The sequence below is a fragment of the Tamandua tetradactyla genome, chromosome 3 (assembly GCF_023851605.1).
Source record: "Tamandua tetradactyla isolate mTamTet1 chromosome 3, mTamTet1.pri, whole genome shotgun sequence".
Taxonomy (NCBI): domain Eukaryota; kingdom Metazoa; phylum Chordata; class Mammalia; order Pilosa; family Myrmecophagidae; genus Tamandua; species Tamandua tetradactyla.
In genome coordinates, this window is record NC_135329.1 from 35,011,348 (window position 1) to 35,019,474 (window position 8,127).

The 8,127-nt window shown below is 34.8% G+C and overlaps 1 long non-coding RNA gene across 1 annotated transcript; it reads left to right on the top strand.

The window, feature by feature from the left end:
* The first annotated feature begins 2,373 nt into the window (after positions 1–2,373).
* Positions 2,374–6,859, top strand: LOC143677240 (uncharacterized). The gene is made up of 3 exons (XR_013172467.1): positions 2,374–3,063; positions 4,387–4,490; positions 6,313–6,859. It is a non-coding gene; the product is annotated as an uncharacterized LOC143677240 (long non-coding RNA).
* Positions 6,860–8,127: the final 1,268 nt, after the last annotated feature.

Sequence of the window (8,127 nt, forward strand, 5' to 3'; positions counted from 1 at the left end):
CTCCTCGAAGTTGAATACTTTTGTGCATCAAAGGACTTTGTCAAGAGGGTGAAAAGACAGCCTACTCAATGGGAACAAAAATTTGGAAACCACTTATCTAATAAAGCATTTAATATCCAGAAGATATAGAGAAGTTCTATAACTCAACAATAAAAAACACAAAGCAATTAAAAAATTTGCAAAAGGATTGAGTAGACATTTTTCCCAAGAGGAAATATAAATGGCCAAAAAATGCATGAAAAGAAGCTCAGCGTCACTAGCTATTAGGCAAATGCAAATCAAAAGCACAATGGGATATCATTTTATACCTACTAGAATGGCTTCTATTAAAAAAAAGTGAAATAAAATTACAAGTGTTGGAGAGGATATGAAGAGAAAGAAACTCTTGCTTGTTGCTGGTGGGAATGTAAAATGGTGCAGCTGCTAAGGAAGACAGTCTGGTGTTTTTCAGAAAGCTAGATATAGAACTGCTATGTGATCCAGTAATCCCACTTCTAGGTATATATCTAGAAGGACTGAGAGCAGGGACTCAAACAGATATTGGCACACTGATATTCTCAGTGGCATTATTCACAATTGCCAAAAGATGGAAGCAGCCCAAATGTCCATCAAGTGATGAATAGATAAGCAAAATGTGGTCTATACATATAATGGAAAATTATTATTCATCTATAAAAAGAAATGACATACTAATGCTATGACAACGTGGCTGAGCCTTGAAAACATACTGAGTGAAATAAGATGGACACAAAAGGACAAATACTGTATGATCTCACTGTTGTAAAGTAATCATAATAAGAAAAAGCTTGTAGCATTAGAATCCTGTATGTATGTTACCAGGTGATAGAGAAGTTTTAAAGAATAGGGAGTTGATGCTTAACTTTTCTATTTAGAATTTCTATTTAGGCTGATATTTAAATGTTTGGAAATGGATGGTGATGCTGGTAGCACATTACTGTGAGTGTAAATAACAGTGCTAAATTGTATGTGTGATTGTGGTTGAAAAGTGACATTTAGGGTTGTATATGTCACTAGAAGGAAAGCTAAAGTATGAAAGAGAGGGCTGTTAAACAAAATGAACCCTTTGTGGATGGTGAAGTTGGTTAATAGTACTAATATTAGAATGTTCTTCCTTGAATGAGATTAAATATATGTCACTATTAAAAGGTGTTAATAATAGGGTGGTGTATGGAAAAAATATACCTAATGCCAACTATGGACTGGATTATAGTTAACAGTAATGACAGTCTTCCATCAGTTGTAACACAGGTACCACACCAATGCTAAGTGTCAATAATATGGTATATAAGGAGTACGGGATTTTCTTTTTTGAAGCTATGAAAATATTCTAAAATTGATTGTTGTGATGAAAGCACAATTCTGTGACGATACTGAGAGCCATTGATTGTGCACACTGGATGGAATGAATAGTGTGTGACTAAACCTGCTTAAGAAAAAGTCAGCTCTTTGTTTGGAAATAGGTGTATGCCAATGAGTAGTGATAGGGCTGCTGTTTGCTGAGATGTAGAGATCAGCCCTCTCCCAGACTGCAAGGTTCTGTATGCAGAGTCAGAATCTCATTCATATTTGTCTCCCTTGGGACTAACACACATCTGAACATTACAAATGCCCAATAAGTCTTCATTGAGCGGAAAGGATTCAAAGATTTTAGAGTCATTTTCTTTTCATGCTTTCTGTTCCTTTCCCTTACTCCCCATCTATTCTTTCCATTCTCCTTTCCTCTTGCACTGGCAATTTGAAGGGAACTCTGGTGTCAAGTAGTGTGAAAAAAGTTGGAGAGCTATATGTATAACTTTTTTCACACTAAAATTCCTTCAGACTGAAAGGAAATCAGAGCCTTATCACACATTGTGAAGCAGACTGACAATGTCCTCCTTCAGTTTTGATTGTAACAAAGCTTATCTGAAGTACTTTAGATACTTTTACATTCTACAAAAGCATTCTATTGCTTACAGTGTGTGGGTGAGGGTGGGAACTTTATGTAAAAAAATAGACATTTACAAAACTGGGGCAAAGGGAAAAGATACACCCTATGAGTACTCACAGGATTGGCACTAAAAGGGAGCTGAATCCAGAGACTTATTTATTGGTAGTCATAAAACATGCCTTTCAAACTGAGTTAAAGAGAAGTTTGCAGGCAAACAGAAAAAGATTTGAATTACATGCTTCTTCTATTCCTCAAACTTCTTCCTCATTTTCTGCCAGGGATTTGAAAGTAATTTCTTAAGGCAGAATATTCTTTAAAGTCCAAACTAGAGATTTTCTTTATGGATTCTTTTATTCCGCTTAATTATACAGTGTTTTATAATAATCTTTTACAAACTCAGACTCTACTCCTCCTGTCTCTCTTCTATAAAGTCCAATGGCTTTATTATGACTACAAAATCACCCAAGTGTCAGAATAAGAATCATGTTTGTCTTCTTGGGCAAGCCTTGAAGATGGGATAAAAAATCTTGATTCTCATTATATAAACAAGTTTCATTTTGCTCCCTTCTGAAGTTAAATCTAAACTCGGTAAACTGATCATTCTACGCTTAGGAAGTTAAAACCTTATTACAAATAATTGATTTATTATGTCTTCTTTGTACAAAGCTAGATTTTTTTCCCTAAGAGCTTTCTTAGGTTTTTACTTTATTCTGCTTGGGTTTTCCTTTGAATTCATTATACTCTCCCAGACTATTAAGTAATGGTAGATTTCTTGCTCTCTCTCTTGAATTGTAAAATGCATTACCATATAACTTTTCATAATCTATATAATCAAAATGGACCAAACAAAATACATTAGAAAATGCTAGCTTCAAGAAATACCTGGCTCTTTTGTTTTTATAGGTCAAGTGGCTCTTTTCTGGGATAGGGATGTGATTTTACAGCTACACTCAAATATGTCACAATAATCCACAGAATATCTTGGCCTACAATAAAGCATCACAACTTTGATCGTGTCTGTTGATTCTGGAATAAGAAACCAGGGGTTAGAGGTGGTGAACTATGAGAACAAACAACTGATATTTGTCAGAACTGAGAGAACAAACATGGTGAGGGTAAGTTCAACTTTATCTCTGTAGTGTTTAACACAATTTTTGGCACATAAAATATGTTTGAAAAAAAGTTTATTAAATGGGTGAACGAATTCAGGAATGCAGGGTCAAAATTCTGTAATGTTTCTTGTGGTCTGAGAGCTACCAGCAGATCTAAGAGAGTAGATACACTTTCAGACCTGCCTGGGATAGATTAGCTGTTTCATAGTCTTGCTCTGCAGTAGCTTTGCCCTGCTGTTAAGTCCTTCAGTTATGTAAAGATCTGAATACACTTTCTTTTGTAGACAATTCCACTGCTAGGCTGTGGAGTTTTTCTCATGTTTTGGAGAAAACATAGTTTATATATATATAAACTACCCCAAACACTTGTTGGCTTAAAAAATCTAGCTTAGTATTTATCTAAAGATTTTGTGGATCAGAAATTTGGGCATGGCTGAGCAAGATGATTCTTCTGCTTCAGTAGGTGGCATTGACTGAGATTACTTTTACATCTGACAGATGGGCTGATCTGGACAGTCCAAAATGGCCTATTCATATATCTGGGGCCTTGGCTGTGATAACAGGAAGGCAGGGCTCAGCTGGCACTGTCAATTGTAATACCTACATATGGATTCTCCAACATGGTGTTCTCAGAGTGAGCATTCCAAGAGTGAGGGAGAGGAAGTGGTCAGTGTTTTTAAGGCCTGAGCACAGAAATAAGCACAGTTTTATTTCTGCTATATTATATCCATCAGTCATGGAGCCACCCACATTTCAGGAGAAGGAACATTAAACCCATTTTTCAATTGAAAGGAGTAATCAAAGAATTTATGGCCATCTTTAGTCTTCTCTAAAGAACATCAAATTTAACATGTGGTGGGTCTCTCAATTTGAATGGTCTTTGGCAACTTTATTAATTGTCTGATTTTCCCATATGGCCGAGGGACTCCATAAAGATTTCTTTGAAGGTTGGGAGTATCTCCATAACCTCCCTCTGAGTTTTTGGTACCTAACCCTGTTCTTTCTTCAGTTAGGATGAACTAGACTCACTGAAGTAAGTAGGAGCACAGATATTTCCACTTTTTGTACCAGTTGGGGTAAAGCAATTAGATGATTTGTGAGAGTCTTTTAAGTAGTAAATCCACTGAAGAATTTCTTATCCTCAGGAAAATTTATTTGTAAATTATTAATGTTGTTTTGTTGCCTTATTAAAGTAAGTAAAATAGAGTAAAGTTACTAAGAAATACTTTAATTCATATGTCAGCATCTATCAGCAGAATCAATGTATGACACCTCAACAACCTTGCCTACTGTTTGTATGCAAAGTAATTCAGTTTTATTTTGCAGGTGTAACTGCTACATGGCAGAATGACAGACCTAATGGTGTAAGGGAAGCAGTAGTAATAATCCACTTTGAATATTGAAAGGTTTCCTATTGTCTTTTGTCCCTGGTGACAAACATTTTATTCTCCTGTATTTTTCTGTAATGGTTGTGCTGTTACTTTAAAAAAAATTCTTAAGTATAACATAGATAGAAAAGTACACACATTATAAATGTAAAGTTTAATGTATTTTCATAAAGCAAATAAAACTATGGGGCCTAAACTAGATCAAGAAAAATAATATTAAAGAATACCAGAGCCCCCTTGATCCCCCTTGCTATTAATATCCAACACCTCAAGGGTAGCCTCACTTTTAACTTCTAATACCATAAATAAATTTCCACTGCTTTTAAGCTTTTTATAAATGGAATAATAACAGTAGGTACTCTTTTGTGTTGGCTTCTTTTGTGTAACATTATATTTGTGAGATATATTCTTGTGCTGGTTAAGGTTGCAGATCATTTTATTCTCATTGTTTTATAGCACTCACTTTTATGAATATATCACAATTATCTATTCTTTCTGTTTTTGGTGGGCATTTGGCCTATTTCTAAGCGTTATTTGGGCTATTAAGCAGGGTTTTTTTTTTTTTAATGGAAAGTGCTTCTATCAATATTCTTATACAGATGTACTTGCCTAACTGTTGGATAAGTATAGAGAAGTTGAATTACTAAGTCACATAGTATATAGATATACTACTTTAATTGTACTTACTGAACAATTTTCCAAATCCAGTTGTATCAGTTTATATTCTCAGCATTATATAAGAACTCCATTTTCTCTACATGTTCTCCAAGCATGGAATTGCTAATCTTTTTCATTTTAACCATTTTGGTGGTGGATAGAGGTATCACATTGTGGTATTTATTTGCCATTTGAATAACTACTTTTATGATGTGCCTGTTTTATCTCATTTTTCTGTTTGGTTATATCTTAGTTTCCAGGCTATGATCACAAATAACCCAAAATGAGTTGGCTTAACCAATGCAGTTAATGGGAATTTGGGGCTCATGGGTTTGAAACTAGGAAAAGTACAAAACTGAGGCAAAAGCACAGTGATGCTTTCTCTCTGAACATTGTGGCATTCTGGGGCTGGCTGCCAGTGATCCTGGGTCTTTGATTTTCTGTCATGTGATTGTGTACATGGTGGCATCTTCTCATTTCTCTTCTAGGTTGCATCGATTTCCTGTTTCTTCCCATGGGTTTCTTTCTCTGTCTGAATTTCATTCTGCCTATAAAGGACTCCAGTAATCCCGATTAAAGTCCAACCTGACTCAGCCACACCTTAACTAAAAATAAAATCTTCAAAAAGTCCTATTTACAATGGGTTCACAGCCACAGAATGGATTAAGAGCATATTTCCCCTGCACACCCCCGGGGTACATAACTCAACCTACTGTATTTCATCTGTTTTTTTCTTACTGACCCATAGGAAACTTTTTACAGTATCTTCTGGATATGAGTAGTTTACTGGATGTATTTATTGTGAATATAGTCTCCTACCCTGTGGCTTCCTTTTAACTCTCTTAATTTTGGCTTTTGATAAACAGAAATTCTTAATTTTAATGTACTATAGTATAACTTTTCAAGTTTTTTTTTCTATTTTTGAACACTTTTGTGTGTGTGTTTTGTTTGACATCTCCCTACACAAGGGCAAGGATATAGCTCTTATGTTTTTTCTAAAAGCTTTATTGTCCTATTTGTAAATTTTAGATCTGCAATATTATGGTGTGAGATAGAGTTCAAGATATGTTTTTCAGTGCCCTGAAGCAACTGAATTTAACCCCAGGATTCCATGGGAAATCAAGTAATAATATATAAAGTACTCTATAGATGTATCATTTATAATAAATATCATTTATTTACTTTAGCTATCCATGTCCCCTTTTAGGAAATTTGGAGTCTCTGAGTTTAGGAATGGTGTCAGAATGGGAAAGACTATCCTCATCCAACAGACACAAAACAAAGTGTTGGTGAAGTTGAAATCTGAGTAAGGACTCTGTGTTTGCTGCCTGCTCTATGAACAGTCTTGAATATCAAAGAATGGGTTAGTGAATGAGAACAATATCAAAGGGGAATGGTGAGCAATAGGCAAGACTATGCTGGAAGAGAATCTGGGAAGGGTGCTTGTGTGCAATGATGAGGGGTGGGAGCTTTTTTTTTGACGAACCTGTGTGATCCTTCTTGTGCATCCAAACTGTGAAATAGTTATCACTGCTATAACCCATTCACACATCCTGACTTTGAATCTTATTCATTTTTGGTATTTTAGTCTTTCTAAGTTTATCTATTGGATTGCATGTCCTTCAGTATTTTTATGCTTTTCTCCCTGTTAGTCTTTCTTCATTGTGCTATAGAGAAAAGAATTCAAGTGGAATAGATGGGTGTTTGTAAAACAGAATCCTATTCAAAGAGTATTAAGTTGAAGACTTAGAGGAGGAGGTAGAGACAGGGAAGGAAGAGGAGGTGAGGATGAAGAGGAGGAGGTGGAGGAGACATTCAGAGTCCTTAGACTCTTTGATATTTAATTATATACAAACCTGTCCTTTAGAACTTGCGGGCACTTCAGGGAGAACTATTATATCCAGTAATGAATTTTTATTATCCTTTATCTTACACTTGAACTATCTCATTGAAGCTGTAGTTTATTACATGAATTGTATGTGCTTTTTTGATCTATTGATTGTAAGTCTTGAGAAATAGTATTTGCATGGTATGTACCATTGCAGGTATTGGGATTCTGGAGAGTGTTTCTCTGAGGTTTAATTCAGCCAACGAGTATAGATTAGTATATACAAATCTCTGATGAAATTTTCCATTGAGGGCAAATTATGAAATACACTCCTGAATAAGATATTATCATTCATATCTGTACTTGATTCCTTGAAAGGCAAGGGCTCTGCAGGATTTGAATGCTAGTCAAGTATCCTTTCAATAATTTTCCCCTTCTTATTTTGGCTAAGTACTCCAGTGTTGATTAAGATGATGATGAGGATTTTCTAATTACATTATTTAAGACTAAGTTTTATGTATAATGTGCATTCAGCCAGACTTCGGAAAGGCACATTTATTTTTGGCTGCATTCAGAAAATGCTCAATATATATTTGTTGACTGAATGAATAAACCATAAATATTACTTTAAAATAGCATGTTTCATGTACGCTATGTATTTTTACCCAAGTTTTAAGCCCTGGAAAAATGATCCCTTTTGTAAATGCCTAATTTTTCATGCTTGCATTCCATAGTTATTATAATGCATACATATTTTTCAGTACAATTAAAGTGTATAAATCTGATGCCCTGCTTACCTTAATGAAAATTTATCTAATTGTTTTTATGGCTATTAAAGTGCAAAAAATAAAAATAAAACAAATAATCCTCTCTCTTTTGTGAGGACAAAAAATGTCAACATTGGAGAATCCTTGAAGCACTGAAATTCTATATAAAAGCATCTATTGTTATCATTATAGGGGTCCTTTCCCTTGACCTCTCATCTTCAGAAAGAACTGAGATTGTCATTTCAAGGATGTGTTGCTTTTCTGCATTGCTTGATGCAGGATATTACAAAAAAGGCAACCAGAACCTTTGCTGCTTAAGCTATGCACTTATTAGATGCTTCTGCAACATGTTGGATTCAAGTAAGTAACAGATATGAGAATAAACAGGAAGTGTGAACACAACAAGAAAATTATATACAATAGTGTA